Source organism: Orcinus orca, chromosome 1, assembly GCF_937001465.1.
Source record: "Orcinus orca chromosome 1, mOrcOrc1.1, whole genome shotgun sequence".
Lineage (NCBI taxonomy): Eukaryota > Metazoa > Chordata > Mammalia > Artiodactyla > Delphinidae > Orcinus > Orcinus orca.
Genome location: NC_064559.1, coordinates 106,330,863 through 106,351,165, shown reverse-complemented (window position 1 = coordinate 106,351,165; position 20,303 = coordinate 106,330,863). Strand labels below are relative to the sequence as shown.

Sequence of the window (20,303 nt, the reverse complement as noted above, 5' to 3'; positions counted from 1 at the left end):
TTTTATAGAAGAATAGCAGTTAATAAGTGTGGAAGGAAAAATAAGGTTGTCTGTTAGAGTCCATGTTTACAAGAAATGATTAAGTTTTCATTTTGCGGGGGGGACCAAAGCTAAACTGGGTGACCACAGGTTTTTTGTTTATCTCAGGTTTTAGATGTGTTTATTTTCTTGACTGCAGATGGTGTTCATGTTTATTCATAATGGTGAAAGGGCAAAATGTCAGTTTTACTACCCTAGTTCCTCTCTGTAGTCAAATTTCTACCTGTAAGGCATGGTTCCATTCACCTAAGTGCTTGGCAATTTTCTGGTTCAGTACAATTATTTTGAATTTTTTTATTTTATTTGACAAGTTTTATTTGCATAGCTGTAAAAAGAAATGTTGATTAATGCCCATAAACATCCTTTTTAACATATAGTTAATATAATTAGGTACTAAGGCTATGAGTTAACTTCTTTCTGGAAGCCTTGTAAAGCCTCTGGGGTTGTAATTTATTTTGGAGGGAATGCAAGAAGTATTTTATTCTCTTACCAGTTTTACTGAGATCAAGAACTAATAATTATCCAGACTACCTCTACCAGGATTTATCTGCTGCACCTAAAACTGTATGGGTCCTCTTTCCCTAAGATCCCCATACTTGTCAATGTTGTGGCCTATAGAAAGGGACATCTTTTAGTATCTGTAAGCCTGGGATTCCATAAGCCGTATACCAGGTAAGAGACCATTTTTCTGAAAGGACTTTGTAGGCATCATTTCTATAAGTGAAGTATGGCTCTTATGCCTTAAAGTGAGTTTGCACACCAAATTTAACAAGATCTGTTGCATGCTCATATATTACAATATAATATATTATTATGTTCTGGTAGGAAGAATAAGGATTCTTACTGAATATTTGTAAGTAACTACAAGATCATGAAAAATAAAGGAATTTAATAAAAGCATTTTCCATTACGTTTAACCATTGTTACATTATGCTGAATAGTTTTGTAAGCCAATCAACACATATGTTTTTTTTTTCTTGGCCGTGCCACGTGGCATGTGGGATCCTAGTTCCCAGACCAGGGATCGAACCCGTGCCCCCCTGCAGTGGAAGCATGGAGTCCCAACCACTGGACCACCAGGGAATTTCCCATATTATTTTCTATAGAGTCATTATTCTTAGATTTTCTTGATGTTTAATTGGCTTACAGTCTATAGTAACACTTCCCCAGGATGTCTTTTCAGTATTCCAAAGACTCAGGTATCATGAAATACCATTTAAACAATGTTTCATTTCAGTTTGTACAAATAGACCCTGTTAAATTGAGGAGTCAAGGTATATTAAAAAGAAAAGGGGTTTCCTCATATGCACACTAAGGAGAATATTAACCACAATTTGATTAGTTCTTTTGGTACATTTAGACCCAGTAATTAATTCATGTTTTGTTGATCTTGGGTAAATAATCTACTTCCTTACAAAGTCATCTGCTTCTGGGTAAAAGAGTCCTGGAAATCCTTGCAGGAATCCTTGTACAAGTTGGAGTCACTTGCACAGTCTGACAAATGTCTGTCTGAGGTGATGATGTTAGCTTACACTGGAAGCTGTACCCATGAGTCTATTTCCTGTACTATTTTTTTTTTTTAAGAAAAATAATATATTTTATTTTACTTTCATTTATTCCTTCTCTAATGTTCTTCCTTAATGAAGATCCAAGTTTCTGACCTATATCCTTTTCCTTCTTTCTGAAGAACTTTAAACATTTCTTGCAAGGCAGGTCTACTGGTGACAAATTCTCTCAACTTTTATCTCAGAAAGCATTTATTTCTCTTTCAATTTTGAAGTGTAATTTCTCTAGATACAGAATTCTCAGTTCCTGGGATTCTTCTTTTGATACTTTAAATATTTCATTACACTTCCTTCTTGCTTGTATAGTTTCTGAAGAGAAGTCTGATGTAGTTCTTATCCTTGGTCCTCTACAGGTCAGGATTTTTGTTCCTCTGGCTACTTTCACGATTTTTCCTTTGTCTTTGATTTTCTGCAGTTTGAGTATGATATGCCTAGGAATAGGTTTTTTTTTTTTTTTTTTTTTTGTATCTATCCTGCTTGGTGTTCTCTGAGATTCCTGGATCTGTGGTTTGGTGTCTTCCATTAGTTTGAGAACATTTGCAGTCATTATTACATTAAATATTTCTTCTGCTCCTTTCTTTCTCTTCTCTCCTAATATTTGTCCTGTGCATTTATTACACATTTTGTAATTATCCCATAGTTCTTGGATATTCTGTTCTGTTTTTTTCATTCTTTTTTCTCTTTGTATTTCAGTCTTAGACGTTTCTACTGACATTTCTTTTTTTTTTTTTTCTGGTAAATATTATATATTCAATATGAAACAGGAGGAAAGGGGGCAGGGCACAACCTTTAAAAGAATTACATAGCCCGAGGACACAACATAAACTGATTAGAACAAAATAGGTCCAATATGGCGGACGAGTCTACTTCCACTAGACCTTGAGCCTCAGTATACACTCATTGTAACACATCAGCAAGCTAAGCGACACACCCACAGGTGCCACGACAGTTCCAAGGATGACCATAAAGGTCAAAAAGTGGGCGGTGGCTCAATTCCTAGAAATCCCCACCCCTTCCCCAAAGTAGCTGGAATACTCCTCCCACTCATCAGCGTATGAAATTACTCACCCCTATAAAACTAACAACCCCATACCCTGGTGCTGCCCTCACCTTCTTTTTTTTTTTTTATTTTTTTTTATAGGTATACCTGGATTTAATTCTCACTTCTACCGCTTGGTAGCTGGATAGCCTTAGGCAAGTTTCATACCTCCCTGAAATTCACTTAATTCAGTCTGTAAAATGGCATAATAACTTATTATAGCATCCTTTTAGGAATTTTAAATCAGTTCTTGAAATAAAAGTACACAATATATAGACAAGTATGGATTCCTCAATAGATGTTTGACCTTTCATTTCTCCAGTATCCCACCCACATCAAATAAAGAAAAATACTTTTTAAAATTTACGAATATTTCATTGTTGTAAAGTTAAAGCCATAAAAATAATCAAATGGCCTACTATCATACCGTTAGAAGAAAAAAAAAGGTGTTCATGAGAGTTCCATATTAGAATACAAGTTTTCCTTAGGCACCTGTTTATGTATGCTATTCTGCTCTTTACAATAAATAATTAAATTTAAAAGACTTAATTCCTTACTTTTAAGACCTTATTAGTTTACAAATTACATATTGACCTATGCTAAATTTTATACCGACCCATGCTAATGAATTCAGTACAGAAAACAAAAAACACTGCACTCAAGCAAACTACATATATATATATATATATATATATATATATATATATATAACTTATATGAGAATTGCTACTCCAGCTTTCTTTTGGTTTCCATTTGCATGAAATACCTTTTTCCATCCCCTTACTTTCAGTCTGTATGTGTCTCTAGGTCTGAAGTGGGTCTCTTGTAGACAGCAAATATATGGGTCTTGTTTTTGTATCCATTCAGCCAATCTGTGTCTTTTGGTGGGAGCATTTAGTCCATTTACATTTAAGGTAATTTTCGATATGTGTGTTCCCATTCCCATTTTCTTAATTGTTTGGGGTTTGTTATTGTAGGTCTTTTCCTTCTTTTGTGTTTCTTGCCTAGAGAAGTTCCTTTAGCAGTTGTTGTAGAGCTGGTTTGGTGGTGCTGAACTCTCTCAGCTTTTGCTTGTCTGTAAAGGTTTTAATTTGTCCATCAAATCTGAATGAGATCCTTGCTGGGTAGAGTAATCTTGGTTGCAGGTTTTTCTCCTTCAACACTTTCAATATGTCCTGCCACTCCCTTCTGGCTTGCAGAGTTTCTGCTGAAAGATCAGCTGTTAACCTTATGGGGATTCCCTTGTGTGTTATTTGTTGTTTTTCCCTTGCTGCTTTTAATATGTTTTCTTTGTATTTAATTTTTGACAGTTTGATTAATATGTGTCTTGGCATATTTCTCCTTGGATTTATCCTGTATGGGACTCTCTGTGCTTCCTGGACTTGATTAACTATTTCCTTTCCCATATTAGGGAAGTTTTCAACTATAATCTCTTCAAATATTTTCTCAGTCCCTTTCTTTTTCTCTTCTTCTTCTGGAACCCCTATAATTCGAATGTTGGTGCGTTTAATGTTGTCCCAGAGGTCTCTGAGACTGTCCTCAGTTCTTTTCATTCTTTTTTCTTTATTCTGCTCTGCAGTAGTTATTTCCACTATTTTATCTTCCAGGTCACTTATCCGTTCTTCTGCCTCAGTTATTCTGCTATTGATCCCATCTAGAGTACTTTTAATTTCATTTATTGTGTTGTTCATCGTTGCTTGTTTCATCTTTAGTTCTTCTAGGTCCTTGTTAACTGATTCTTGCATTTTGTCCATTCTATTGTCCATTCTATCTCCAAGATTTCGGATCAACCTTACTATCATTATTCTGAATTCTTTTTCCGGTAGACTGCCTATTTCCTCTTCATTTGTTAGGTCTGGTGGGTTTTTATCTTGCTCCTTCATCTGCTGTGTGTTTTTCTGTCTTTTCATTTTGCTTATCTTACTGTGTTTGTGGTCTCCTTTTTTGCAGGCTGAAGGTTCGTAGTTCCTGTTGTTTTTTGTGTCTGTCCCCAGTGGCTAAGGTTGGTTCAGTGGGTTGTGTCGGCTTCCTGGTGGAGGGTACTAGTGCCTGTGTTCTGGTGGATGAGGCTGGATCTTGTCTTTCTGGTGGGCAGGTCCACGTCTGGTGGTGTGTTTTGGGGTGTCTGTAGACTTATTATGATTTTGGGCAGCCTCTCTGCTAATGGGTGGGGTTGTGTTCCTGTCTTGCTAGTTGTTTGGCATAGGATGTCCAGCACTGTAGCTTGCTGGTCCTTGAGTGAAGCTGGGTGCTGGCGTTGAGATGGAGATCTCTCGGAGATTTTTGCTGTTTGATATTATGTGCAGCTGGGAGGCCTCTTGTGGACCAGTGTCCTGAAGTTGGCTCTCCCACCTCAGAGGCACAGCACTGACTCCTGGCTGCAGCACCAAGAGCCTTTCATCCACAGGGCTCCTTAATTTGGGATGATTCGTTGACTATTCAGGTATTCCACAGATGCAGGGTATATCAAGTTGATTGTGGAGCTTTAATCCGCTGCTCCTGAGGCTGCTGGGAGAGATTTCCCTTTCTCTTCTTTGTTCTCACAGCTCCCAGGGGCTCAGCTTTGGATTTGGCCCCGCCTGTGCGTGTAGGTCGCCGGAGGGCGTCTGTTCTTTGCTCAGACAGGACGGGGTTAAAGGAGCCGCTGATTCGGAGGCTCTGGCTCACTCAGGCCGGGGGGGTAGGGAGGGTCACGGAGTGTGGGGCGGGCCTGCAGCGGCAGAGGCCGGCGTGACGTTGCAGCCTGAGGCGCGCCGTGCGATCTCCCGGGCGAGTTGTCCCTGGATCCCGGGACCCTGGCAGTGGCGGGCTGCACAGGCTCCCCGGAAGGGCGTGTGGCTAGTGACCTGTGTTCGCACACAGGCCTCCTGGTGGCGGCAGCAGCGGCCTTAGCATCTCATGTCTGTCTCTGGGCTCCGCACTTTTAGCCGCGGCTCGCGCCCGTCCCTGGAGCTCTCTCAAGCAGCGTTCTTAATCCCCTCTCCTCGTGTACCAGGAAACAAAGAGGGACGTAAAAGTCTCTTGCCTCTTCGGCAGGTCCAGACTTTTCCCCGGACTCTCTCCCGGCTAGCCGCGGTGCACTAACGCCCTGCAGGCTGTGTTCACGCCGCCAACCTCAGTCCTCTCCCGGCGCTCCGACAAAAGCCGGAGCCTCAGCTCCCAGTCCCGCCCGCCCCGGCGGGCGAGCAGAAAAGCCTCTCGACTGGTGAGTTCCGGTCGGCCCGATCCTCTGCGCTGGAATCTGTCCGCTTTGCCCTCCGCACCCCTGTTGCTGTGCTCTCCTCCGCGGCTCCCAAGCTCCCCCACTCCGCCTCCCGAAGTCTCCATCCGCGAAGGGGCTTCCTAGTGTGTGGACACTTTTCCTCCTTCACAGCTCTCTCCCGCTGGTGCAGGACCCGTCCCTATCCTTTTGTCTCTGTTTAGTTTTTTCTTTTGCCCTAACCAGGTACGTGGGGGGTTCCTTGCCTTTTGGGAGGTCTGAGGTCTTCTGCCAGCGTTCAGTGGGTGCTCCGTAGGAGTTGTTCCACGCGTAGATGTATTTCTCTCCTGTACTATTAACAGTTAAGACTAGATACAGTCTTTTACTGAGGCTCTTTTGATGTTTCTTTCAGAAGCCTCAATTTCTTTCTAATCTGTAGTTTGTAGGAGGGACATTGCATAAGGGAAAAGCAAAAATCACTGTGTATGAAAAGACTGAATGGCTCTGGATAATTCTATATTATAACCAAAAATCTCAGTATGGCTAAGAGTGCAGTTGTCTATAGAAATATACACAAAACGAATTAATTAGAATTTAATCATTGATTACCCTGAGACTTGTACCAATTAAGCCATTAAGTTATGTCTTCCTTGCTAACATAGGGAGTTTGACAGCATTCATGATTGGGGGTATGCAGGTAAAATGGTGTTCAATCTCTCTCTCTCTCCCTCTCCCTCCCCCTCCCCCCTCTCCACCCACATACAACTGTCTTATTTGCACAGATTTACTATAAATAGCTTTATGCATTTAGTAAGTTACAAGCCAATAAATTCAACTGAGCAGTTGTGAAATCTAACATGCAAGAGCTTGACTTAAACTTAGACAGTGATTCACGATATTTCTGACATGTCTTCAACTGGTGAAAGAGAATATTTGGTTTCCTTCTTATTTTCAACCTGTTATTTGACTATCTTCCCAATGAACATATTTCATGTTCTTCTTTACCATTCTTGTTTTTGCTTTTGGATCGAAGCAATATGACTTGCATACACTTAAGCCCAAATAAAGCTCTTATATTTCTGTTGAACAGTTTCAATGCCTGTCAACATATTTTGTTGGAAAGTCAAGATTTTCAAGTCTACCTTGGTTATATTTAATTTCAGCTTCCTGCTGACAGCATCGCTAGATCTGACAGGGTGTGTTGTGTGGATTTGTCACCATAAGCTCCTCTAAACTAAAGGCTTCTTTGCATAATTGTGTTCATTGATGTATAGTTCTACAAGTTTACGCTATGCTTCTTCATCCCCAACCCAGATTCTTCTAAATACTCATTCATGTTAATTCTAAACAGCTTTCACATTTCCCCAGGGTGTTTGAATTTCAATTTTATGTTTTCTTATAGAAGTATCAGCTGGATCTTTTGTAAAATTGGGTCACATAGCTATATAACATCATTATATCTTTCCATGGCGTCAGATTTCACTTGACTCTGTGACTGCCAGGAAACTTCAACTCCTGAAGGCAAAACAATGCCAAGGCATACTGACCATAGCCTAGGGCTGCAATCATTACCTATTCACATATTATCCAACTACCATCTCCAACCATAGAAGCATATTCACTAATTAACTCTTAAACTTTTACCATTTGACCACTATTTCAGGAAATTTGTTCTTTCCTTTTTCTCATTTTATCTCACATCTTCTTCCTAAAGCTCAAATCTTCTAAAAGATAAGACCTTTGTCATCTTTCCAGGATCTAAAGGCAGCTGTGCACTTTCCCTGGAGAATTTTTAAAATTATAATCTTGTGATCATTTTGTTTTTCATGTCATCATTCTTTTTTTTGAATTTTATTTTTTTATACAGCAGGTTCTTATTAGTTATCCATTTTATACATATTAGTGTATACATGTCAATCACAATCTCCCAATTCATCACACCACACCACCGCTACCCCCCCGCCACTTTCCCCCGTTGGTGTCCATAGGTTTGTTCTCTACATCTGTGTTTCTCTTTCTGCCCTGCAAACCGGTTCATCTGTACCATTTTTCTAGCTTCCACATATATGCATTAATATACAATATTTTTATTCTCTTTCTGACTTACTACACTCTGTGAGTCTCTAGATCCATCCACGTCTCTACAAATGACCCAATTGCGTTCATTTTTATGGCTGAGCAATATTCCATAGTATATATGTGCCACATCTTCTTTATCCATTCGTCTCTCGATGGGCATTTAGGTTGCTTCCACGACCTGGCTATTGTAAATAGTGCTGCAATGAACATTGGGGTTCATGTGTCTTTTTGAGTTATGGTTTTCTCTGGGTATCTGCCCAGTAGTGGGATTGCTGGGTCATATGGTAATTCTATTTTTATTTTTTTAAGGAACCTCCATACTGTTCTCCATAGTGGCTGTATCAATTTACATTCCCACCAGCAGTGCAAGAGGGTTCCCTTTTCTCCACACCCTCTCCAGCATTTGTTGTTTGTAGATATTCTGATACTGCCCATTCTAACTGGTGTGAGGTGATACCTCATTGTAGTTTTGATTTGCGTTTCTCTAATAATTAGTGATTTTGAGCAGATTTTCATGTGCTTCTTGGCCATCTGTATGTCTTCTTTGGAGAAATGTCTATTTAGGTCTTCTGCCCATTTTTGGATTGGGTTCTTTCTTTTTTTAATATTGAGCTGCATGCGCTGTTTATGTATTTTAGAGATTAATCCTTTGTCCGTTGATTCATTTGCAAATATTTTCTCCCATTCTGAGGGTTGTCTTTTCGTCTTGTTTATGGTTTCCTTTGCTGTGCAAAAGCTTTTAAGTATCATTAGGTCCCATTTGTTTATTTTTGTTTTTATTTCCGTTACTCTAGGAGGTGGATCAAAAAAGATCCTTGCTGTGATTTATGTCAAAGAGTGTTCTTCCTATGTTTTCTTCTAAGAGTTTTATAGTGTCCAGTCTTACATTTAGGTCTCTAATCCATTTTGAGTTTATTTTTGTGTATGGTGTTAGGGAGTGTTCTAATTTCATTCTTTTACATGTAGCTGTCCAATTTTCCCAGCACCACTTATTGAAGAGACTGTCTTTTCTCCATTGTATATCCTTGCCTCCTTTGTCATAGATTAGTTGACCATAGGTGCATGGGTTTATCTCTGGGCTTTCTATCTTGTTCCATTGATCTATATTTCTGTTTTTGTGCCGGTACCATATTGATTAGATTACTGTAGCTTTATAGCATTATCTGAAGTCATGGAGTCTGATTCCTCCAGCTCCATTTTTTTCCCTCAAGACTGCTTTGGCTATTTGGGGTCTTTTGTGTCTCCATACAAATTTTAAGATTATTTTGTTCTAGTTCTGTAAAAAATGCCATTGGTAATTTGATACGGATTGCACTGAAACTGTAGATTGCTTTGGGTAGTAGAGTCATTTTCACAATATTGATTCTTCCAATCCAAGAATATGGTATATCTCTCCATCTGTTGGTATCATCTTTAATTTCTTTCATCAGTGTCTTATAGTTTTCTGCATACAGGTCTTTTGTCTCCCTAGGTAGGTTTATTCTTAGGTATTTTATTCTTTTTGTTGCAATGGTAAATGGGAGTGTTTCCTTAATTTCTCTTCCAGATTTTTCATCATTAGCGTATAGGAATGCAAGAGATTTCTGTGCATTAATTTTGTATCCTGAAACTTTACCAGATTCATTGATTAGCTCTAATAGTTTTCTGGTAGCATCTTTAGGATTCTCTATGTATAGTATCATGTCATCTGCAAATAGTGACAGTTTTACTTCTTCTTTTCCAATTTGTACTGCTTTTATTTCTTTTTCTTCTCTAATTGCCATGGCTAGGACTTTCAAAACTATGTTGATTAATAGTGGTGAGAGTGGACATCCTTGTCTTGTTCCTGCTCTTAGAGGAAATGCTTTTAGTTTTTCACCATTGAGAATGATGTTTGCTGTGGGTTTGTAATATATGGCCTTTATTATGTTGAGGTAGGTTCCCACTATGCCCACTTTCTGGAGAGTTTTTATCATAAATGGGTGTCGAATCTTGTCAATTTGTTCTTCTTTCTCTAGTTCCTTTAGGTGTAAGTTTAGGTTGTTTATTTGAGACTTTTCTTGTTTCTTGAAGTAGGCTTGTATTGCTATAAATTTCCCTCTTAGAACTGCTTTTGCTGCATCCCATAGGTTTTGGATTGTTGTGTTTTCATTGTAATTTGTCTCTAGGTATTTTTTGATTTCCTCTTCGATTTTTCCAGTGATCTCTTTGTTATTTAGTAACGTATAGTTTAACCTCCATGTGTTTACTTTTTTACATTTTTTTCCCTGTAATTGATTTCTAATCTCATAGCGCTATGGTCAGAAAAGATGCTTAATATGATTTCAATTTTCTTAAATTTACTGAGGTTTGATCTGTGACCCAAGACGTGATCTATACAGGAGAATGTTCCATGTGCACTTCAGAAGAAAGTGCAATCTGCTGTTTTTGGATGGAATGTCCTATAAATATCAATTAAATCTAGCTGGTCTGTTGTGTCATTTAAAGCTTGTGTTTTCTTATTAATTTTCTGTTTGTATGATCTGTCCATTGGTGTAAGTGAGGTGTTAAAGTCTCCCACTACTATTGTGTTACTGTCAATTTCCTCTTTTATAGCTGTTAGCAGTTGCCATATGTATTGAGGTGCTCCTATGTTGGGTGCATATATATTTACAATTGTTATGTCTTCTTCTTGGATTGATCCCGTGATCATTTTGTAGTGTTCTTCCTTGTCTCTGGTAACATTCTTTATTTTGAAGTCTATTTTATCTGATATAAGTATTGCTACTCCAGCTTTCTTTTGATTTCCATTTGCATGGAATATCATTTCCATCCCCTCACTTTCAGTCTGTATGTGTCCCTAGGTCTGAAGTGGGTCTCTTGTAGACAGCATATATATGGGTCTTGTTTTTGTATCCATTCAGTGAGCCTGTGTCTTTTGGGTGGAGCATTTAATCCATTCAATTTTAAGGTAATTATCGATATGTATGTTCCTATTACCATGTTCTTAATTGTTATGGGCTTATTTTTATAGGTCCTTTTCTTCTCTTGTGGTTCCCACTTAGAGAAGTTCCCACTTAGAGAAGTTCCTTTAGCATTTGTTGTAGAGCTGGTTTGGTGGTGCTGAATTCTCTTAGCTTTTGCTTGTCTGTAAAGCTTTTGATTTCTCCATCAAATCTGAATGTGAACCTTGCCAGGTAGAGTAATCTTGGTTGTAGGTCCTTCCCTTTCATCACTTTAAATATATCATGCCACTCCCTTCTGGCTTGTAGAGTTTCTGCTGAGAAATCAGCTGTTAACCTTATGGGATTTCCCTTGTATGTTATTTGTGTTTTTTCCCTTGTTGCTTTCAATAATTTTTCTTTGTCTTTAATTTTTGTCAATTTGACTACTATGTGTCTTGGTGTGTTTCTCCTTGGGTTTCTCCTGCCTGGGACTCTCTGTCCTTCCTGGACTTGGGGGGCTATTTCCCTTCCCATGTTAGGGAAGTTTTTGACTGTAATCTCTTCAAATATTTTCTCAGGTCCTTTCTCTCTCTCTTCTCCTTCTGGGACTCCTTTAATGTGAATGTTGTTGAATTTAATGTTGTCCCAGAGGTCTCTTAGGCTGTCCTCATTTCTTTTCATTCTTTTTTCTTTATTCTGTTCCGTGGCAGTGAATTCCACCATTCTGTCTTCCTGGTCACTTACCCATTCTTCTGCCTCAGTTATTCTGCTATTGATTCCTTCTAGTGTATTTTTCATTTGAGTTATTGTATTGTTCATCTTTATTTGTTCTTTAATTCTTCTAGGTCTTTGTTAAACATTTCTTGCATATTCTTGATCTTTGCCTCCATTTTTTTCCCCAAGGTCCTGGATCATCTTCATTATTCCCAATTCTTTTTCTGGAAGGTTGCCTATCTCCAATTCATTTAATTGTTTTTCTGGGGTTTTATCTTGTTCCTTCATCTGGTATATAGCCTTCTGCCTTTTCATCTTGTTTATCTTTCTGTGAATGTGTTTTTTGTTCCACAGGCTGCAGGACTGTAGTTCTTCTTGCTTCTGCTGTCTGCCCTCTGGTGGATGAGGCTATCTAAGAGGCTTGTACAAGTTTCCTGATGGGAGGGACTGGTGGTTGATAGAGCTGGGTGTTGCTCTGGTGGGCAGAGCTCAGTAAAACTTTAATCTGCTTGTCTGCTGATGGGTGGGGCTGGGTTCCCTCCCTGTTGGTTGTTTGGCCTGAGGCGGCCCAATACTGGAGCCTACCCGGCTCTTTGGTGGGCCTAATGGCAGACTCTGGGAGGGCTCACGCCAAGGAGTACTTCCCAGAACTTCTGATGCCAGTGTCCTTGTCCTCATGGTGAGACACAGCCAACCCCTGCCTCTGCAGGAGACCCTCCAATACTAGCAAGTAGGTCTGGTTCAGTCTCCTATGCGGTCACTGCTCCTTCCCCTGGGTCCCGATGCACACACTACTTTGTGTGTTCCTTCCAAGGGTGGAGTCTCTGTTTCCCCCAGTCCTGTCAAGTTCTGCAATCAAATCCCACTAGCCTTCAAAGTCTGATTCTCTAGGAATTCCTCCTCCTGTTGACGGACCCCCAGGTTGGAAAGCCTGATGTAGGGCTCAGAACCTTCACTCCAGTGGGTGGACTTCTGTGATATAAGTGTTCTTTGGTTTGTGAGTCTCCCACCCACCCAGCAGTTATGGAATATGATTTTATTGTGATCTTGCCCCTCGTACTGTCTCATTGTGGCTTCTCCTTTGTCTTTCAATGTAGGTATCTATTTTGGTGAGTTCCAGTGTCTTCCTGTCGATGATTGTTCAGGAGTTAGTTGTGATTCCTGTGTGCTCTCGCAGGAGGGAGTGAGCACACATCCTTCTACTCTGCCCTATTGAACCAGTCTCCCATGTCATCATTCTTAATGCCAGTCCTTTTATCCTGAATCATCGCAAAATAGCTCACCTGGCTTAAGTTCTAAAAAACTTTAGGTGTGTGATATTTTGGACAAGTAAAATGCAGCTTTGTTCCCACATTAAAACTACAATTGAACCATATGAATATATTATGATGGATTATTTTCTTTATTTCCCACAATTACTGACCTAAAACACCAATTTGTTTAATTTTTCCCACAGTCTTGAGGATATCTGATAATACAAAATATAGAATCTCCCTAATGCACAGCCTTACCTGTCAAGGAGTTACCATTGAGCTTTGCTTTTTATAGTCTATGTCTTAAAAATAGTGGGCTTTTTTCGAATATCTTTTCTCAAACAATACACGTGCCTCTTTCTCTCCCTCCTTCACCCTAATGTTGTTTCAACACCTGTCATTTCTTCCTTCTTATTGAGAAACTCTGTCCTAGTTATTCTGTTCCCCATTCCCATGTTTCAAAGCATTTTTCCTTGATGACACACCAGTCACTAAGCTTCCTGTTCTGAGACTGTAGAATCCTGAGAAACCTAATTTAGGGGCTGAGCTTATCACTGGTCATCCAGGAGATAATTCTTCAGATTTTGAACTACTTATTTACTTTGCTTCTTCAGTGGTGGTATAAGAATGACCTAGGAAATTTGTGGAAGAAAGAAACATCCTGTGCCCTATCCCTATGCCCAGAGATTATTAACAAGTTCCTCATGTGATTGTGGTGTAAATGATCCCTAGGTCTGCAGCCAGTGCACCAAGGATTGGAGAAAAAGGAATTCATATTAATTGAGTGACTTCTCAGACACTGAACTTAGTAGTTTGTCTGTTTGTCTGTCTGTCTAGCCACACACACACACACACACACACACCCATACATACACAAACACACACACATATTTAAAATCATCCAAAAGATCTATACATAATGTTATATTCTCTATTTTGTAAAATGGGATAATGAGGCTCAAAGAGATTAAATAAATGGTCTACTATTGCATATTTAGTTAGTGGTAGATCTGGTATTCAAATCCAATAATATCTTTTCCAAATCCATGGTTTTATTTCGTCAATCCAGCTCCAGTAAAGGATTTTGTGAGGAATACACTTGGAACTAAGGAATATTGGTAAAGATTAGCTGTTAATCAAATAAAAGTTTATAATGACTTTATTCATTCATTCAACAAGTATTTATTGACTATACTATGTGGCAGGGACTTGTATAGTAAGGACATGGGGGGAACAAGACAGGTCCTACACACACAAAAATTGTCTTCTAACAGCCAAACATTATATAGATAATTACTAAATATATTGTAATTGTAATGAGTGTTAATTATTATTTACGTGTTCCTTCATCTAGTTTCATCAACTAGGGATTGAAAGCTGACTGGGCATAAAAAATAGACCCATGGAATCCATGAGAATATATTTTTCCTGGGCAGGAATCTTCTGATTTTTTCATCTTAAAAGTGAGAAAATCACTGTTTATTCCACTCTGACATTCTAATATGAAGCTGTATGGCACAGTGCAAAGAGCACTAACCTGGAAGTCTTGAGGTTCCCAGATTTATAAAGGTACCTCTGCCACCAACAAGCTGTGGGAGCTCTAGCAAGTTTCTTAATCTTTGTAAGTCTCAGTTTCTTCATCTATAAAATTAGGTTATTGTCCTTCATTTTTCCAGTTTTGCAAGTTCCCTATAGAGGAACAGCCCCGCCATGGTGCCTGGAAACCTTCTTTGTATTCACATAGTTCACACAGGCTTAAATTGCAGCTAATCTGAGTTTTGGCAGAATGCGTTTTTATCCTCTGGAATGCAAGAGGATGGGAGGCTTGTGAGAAGTTGCCTTGAAGATCCCACTAGTCTCCCTGTTTCCCTTGCTAGTCTCTCATGAGATAGATTATTAACACCTACCAGGTTTCGATGAGATATGATGCTTTCTGCCTGCTTTTCTCAAGGTACAGCTGAGACTACAAAACCAATTAGTTCCAGTCTAGAATTGGCTCCTCAGCAGTGGGTGTCCTACAACTCACATTGCAGTCATCAGCCCCTTTTGTTTTGGTGTTGTACTTTTTGATATGTAAGACAACGGCTCAGGGAGCTCGTACATTTGACTACTCTTTTTTCACTGTCTATGTAAGTAATAAACTGCATCTAAAAGTGGCTCCTTGTATTTTTGCCAGCTGAGTCAGTCAGGCCTTGGTCTTATCTTGTGTGCTTGACAGTTTCTTCCTGCTCCAGTGTTCTCTTTGAGCTGTGATGAACTCAGTGTGTGTTAAACGGTCATTAGGAACTGCAACCAAGACCAGGCCCTAGTCCTTGGTGTATGTATTTGCTGAAAAAACATTATGCTTAGCCTATGCCCTGAGAACATATAACTGAGGAACTAGCTGGAAGAGTGTCTACATGTTTAGAGAATTATAAAAGCATGTTGAAGGATGAGCTGATGCTGGTCTTTTGGTAGCCAAAGGGGATGAAAATAAGGACAGTATTCAGGCTAGGTTAGGAAAGCTTGAGGGGAAAATAAGAAATGCCTACAACAATATCCAACTCCTTAAGGGGCAGCCCAAGCTGAGTGGTGTGGTCTGAGAGAGTAGCTTACCCCACAGTGAATTGTGCACCTGGCCAAGGAGGTCCACAGAATGGACCCAGGGCTCATCTATACTGCTGGGGAGCATCACCTCCAGGGGGAGGAGGATGTAATCATGAGGCTCTGCTGCACACCTCAGAATTCAACCTTGGGGCTGTCCTTACAGTAGATGCCTACCAAATAACTTTTGGATTAGCAGGAATGAAAGATGCTTGAAGATGTATAATGAATTTTACCTTAATGGATCTTCTTCATAGGATCAGAAGGGGCTAAGGAAAAAGGATCATTGCATGTAAAGAAATATAGTAATAATCATTTTCTTCTGTACTTTCAGTTTACAAAGGTGTTTTTTTTTTTTTTTTGCGGTTCGTGGGCCTCTCACTGTTGTGGCCTCTCCTGTTGCGGAGCACAGGCTCCGGACGCGCAGGCTCAGTGGCCATGGCTCACGGGCCTAGCCGCTCTGCGGCATGTGGGATCCTCCCGGACCGGGTCACGAACCCATGTCCCCTGCATCAGCAGGCAGACTCTCAACCACTGCGCCACCAGGGAAGCCCGACAAAGGTTTTTATACACATTGTTTCATGAATATTTACTGAGTAATTAATTTCCTGACTCCATGCTAGGCACTGGAGTCACAGAGTCAGTCAAGTTCTCCTTGAGAAACTCAAATTGGTAGGAAATAAGGCTCAAAAACAGATACTTTTATCAGAATGTGGCAACTGTCCTAACCTTTGGATATTATAGCAGCATAGAGGAGGGGCATGTAGTACAAGACAAGAACATGTCTTGCTAATGGGAAGGTGAAACAGTGAGAATTTTCAAGGACAATCCTATTCTCATCATAGTTCACCACAGGCGAATGTCCTCAAGAATGGATGGTATAAGGCAGGGTCTTTCTAAGGAAGGGTCTTTGCTGAATCTTTGAAGAGTGAAAAGAATCCCTCAGAGGATTCTTGGGATAAAAATGCAGGAGCTAAAAGCCATCTAAATTTTAAAAGGAGAAGTAAATTATCTCTGTGCACAGATGACATGATCTCATATGTAAGAAATGCTAAAGATTCCACACCAAAAAAAAGTTAGAAAAAATAAATGAATTCAGCAAAATAGCGGGATACAAAATCAACACACAAAAATCAGTTGTGTTGCTATACCCTAACAATGAACTACTAAAAAAAGAAATTAATAAAACAATTCCATTTGCCTCAAAAAGAATTAAATACTTGGAAATTAACCAAGGAGACGAAAGACTTGTACAATGAAATTACAAAACATTGCTGAAAGAATTTAAAAAAGACAAAAATAAATGGAAAGTTGGCCAAAGTTCATGGATTAGAAGATTTAATATTGCTAAGATATCCATACTGCCCCAAATGATCTGCAGATCCAATGCATTCCCTATCAAAATCCCAACTTTTTTCACAAAAATAGAAAAATCCACCTTAAAATTCATATGGAATTTCAAGAGATCCTGAATATCCAAAACAATTTTGAAAATGAAGAACAAAGTTGGAAAACTCATATTTCCTGATTTCAAAACCTACTACAAAGTTACAGTAATCAAAAAGTGTGGTATTGGCATAAAGACAGACATATAGACCAATGGAATAGAATAGAGACCAGAAATAAACTCTTACATATATGGTCAAATGATTTTTGACAAGGGTGCCAAGACCATTCAATGGATGAAAGGACAGTCTTCAACAAAGAGTGCTGGGGGAAATGGATATCCACCAGCACTAGAATAAAGCTGAACTCTTATTTAACACCATATCCAAAAATTAACTCAAAATTGATCAAAGACCTAAATGTAAGAGCTAAAACCATAAAACTCTTAGAACAAAACAGGGGGAAAGCTTCATGACATTGGATTTGGCAATGATTTCTTGGCTATAACATCAAAGGCAGAGGCAACAAAAGAAAAAAATAGGTAAATTGGACTTTATCAAAATGAAAAATTTTTGTGCATCAAAGGACTTCTATCATCAGAGTAAAAAGGCAACCCACAGAAAAGGAGAAAATATTTGCAAATCGTATATCTGATATGGGATTAATATCCAGGAAATATAGAGAACTCTTAAAACTCAACAACAAAAAACATACAACCCAATTTAAAAATGGGCAAAGGATTTGAATGGACATTTCTTCAAAGAAGATACACAAATGGCCAATAAGCATGTGAAAAGATGTCAACATGACTGATCATCAGGGCAATGCAAATTAAAATCACAATGAGGTTTCACTTCACACTCATTAGGATGGCTATTATAACAATTTTAAAAGTCTCTAAACAAGAAAACAAAATAAAACAATTTCTACTACAGAGGTTGAGAATGTTTCCAGGAAAATTATGTACTCTATGATACCCCCTCTATCTCTTCCTGAGCACATATGTGAAGTTACTTTCTTACAGAATAGCCTTCAAATTAAACAAAATTCTTTATGTTCTCAAGGACAGTGTTTTCTCTTACCTAGTCTGGCAATCTTAATTTTTAGTTCATTGAAATTTAATATAATTACTATTATAGCTGGGTATATGTCTACCACTTTATTACTTGGTTTCTATATTTACCATATGTTTTATGTTCCACTTTCCCCTCCTTCTTTGCTTTCTTTTTGATTAGACAAATATTTTATGTTATTACATTTTCTCCTCTTAACTTACCTTACCATTCTTTAAGAGTTTACCTTAGAAATATCAACATGCAACATTTTTTATTTAGTATATTTTTATACAAATGATTACTTTCACAATACTGCTAGAATTCCAACTAGGATTATTTTCATTCTCTCATAAAAAGTAGTTTTAGAGCTTCCCTGGTGGCACAGTGGTTGAGAGTCCGCCTGCCGATGCAGGGGACACGGGTTCGTGCCCCGGTCCGGGAAGATCCCACAGGCCCGTGAGCCATGGCCGCTGAACCTGCGCGTCCGGAGCCTGTGCTCCGCAACGGGAGAGGCCACAGCAGTGAGAGGCCCGCGTACCGCAAAAAGTAGTTTTAGTATGTTTGTAATATCCTTTGCTGGTGAGTCTTCTCAGTTTTTGTTTGTCTAAAAACATAGTTCTTTCACCGTCATTTTAAAATTCTTAACATTTTTTGATTTATTGACGTATAATTAACTACACATATTTAAAGTGCACACTTGATCTGTGAGGCATCACCACACTCATGATAATGAATATAACCATCATCCCCCAGAGTTGCCTCCTGCTCTTTCGTAATCTCTCCCTCTTTCCTATCCCTACCATTGATACCTCCATCCCTAGATAATCACTGATCTGATTTCTGGATCATATGGTATATGTTCTTTTCTGTTGGCTTCTTTTGCTCAGCCTAATGTTTTTGAGATTTAACCATGTTATTATGTTGTGATGGTTTATTTTATGTGTCAACTTGACTTGCCCAAATAGGATGCTCAGATAGGTGGCAAAACATTATTTCTGTGTGTCTGTGAGGGTGTTTCTGGAAGAGATTAGCATTTGGTCTATTAAGCTCTATCTCTGTGCAGCTTTCTCCTCCTTGGTACTCTACCCCGTGCATTCTGCATTGTTGGTCTTTGCAGACTTACCAGGCTGGAAATTCTCAAGGTATTCAGCCTGGGCAATTAAAGGGCTCACTTCATTTGTTTCCTGTATTTCAGGGATTACTGTCCTTCACTGCTTGTTTTTGCATGTCTAAAAACCATTATTTAATGTATTTTGTCTGGATCTTTGGTTGTTTTAGATGTGAGGATAAATCGAGTCCCTGTTATTCTATTTTGACCAGAAATGGAAGTCTCCTGGTAATTTTTGATTGGATGTCAAACATTGTGACTGTTTACATTGTTGAGTGCTGGATATTTTTGTACTCCTATAGGTATTCTTGAGTTTTGTCTTGGCATGCAATTATTTGGGAACCATTTGACCTTTCAAGAATTTTTAGTATAGTTCTTTTGTGTCCCATCCCGCATTAGTCCAATACTTGACAATGTCTTGGGACCATGTGCTTCAATCAAGCCCCTTTTCTCTAGTTAGTCTTTACTACCTCAGAACCAGGAGACTTTGGGACATTTCACTCTGCTTTTTATAAGCTCTCATTCTAGCTCTTAAGCCCTCCATGCAGTTCAGACTTCAGTAAGTGTCCTTTAGGGAAAACTAGCTGTGCATCTGATGCCCTTCAAGTTTTCAACTCATCCCTCTATCACCACATACCCACTAAGAGCTTTGTTGGTTTCACTTTACCCCCATCAGATACCCTCTGCCTGGGCAAAGCTCAGTCCTCAGCCCATGCCCAGAATCAGCAACTAGCTACAGGGAATAAGATGGCTAGTGATCTCAGTTCACCTTGGGCAGTTCTGCTTTCCCTCCTGAACATTAGATAATTTAGTCCTGGCTGCAGCCACAGTTCTTTGTTACATCTAAAAATAAGATGCCACTCTCAGAATCCATTCTGTGCTCAGACTGGCTCTTGATCAGGTAGATCCCTGGATTGTCAAATTCCTTTACTCTCCTCAGATATCCTAACTCTAGGTCATTCTCCCAGACAACCTACAGGAACCAGCTCTGCTAACTGGGGGAGAAAAAGAAACACCATCTTCAGGTTGCCACAAATGTTTCCATTTGTGGATACAACAAAAGACCCCGAACATTCAAAATATCTCCAGTCTGTCCCCTGACCCTCAGAAATATTTTCTGAGATCCTGTTGAATGTAACACCCATTCCAGTACCCAATCCCAAAATGTAACTTGTAACTGTGACCCAGACTACTGTAATCGATGACAAAGATCCCTGAAAACAAGAACTAAGTTAGGTCTGTCATCATAGTTTTGAGGATCAGTTGGCCTGGAGTTAAGGCTTTTACCCCTAAGATCCAGGTATACAGGTCTGCAGTAATCTTTGTGGCTCTTTCAGGTGTTGAGACTTCTCACCTGATGTTCTCATCCTAAGCTATCAC

General features: G+C 39.3%; 1 pseudogene; it reads right to left on the bottom strand.

The window, feature by feature from the left end:
* Positions 1-6,182: 6,182 nt before the first annotated feature.
* LOC101271743 (ER membrane protein complex subunit 2-like) lies at positions 6,183-7,570 on the bottom strand (annotated as a pseudogene).
* Between the last annotated feature and the right edge of the window lie 12,733 nt (positions 7,571-20,303).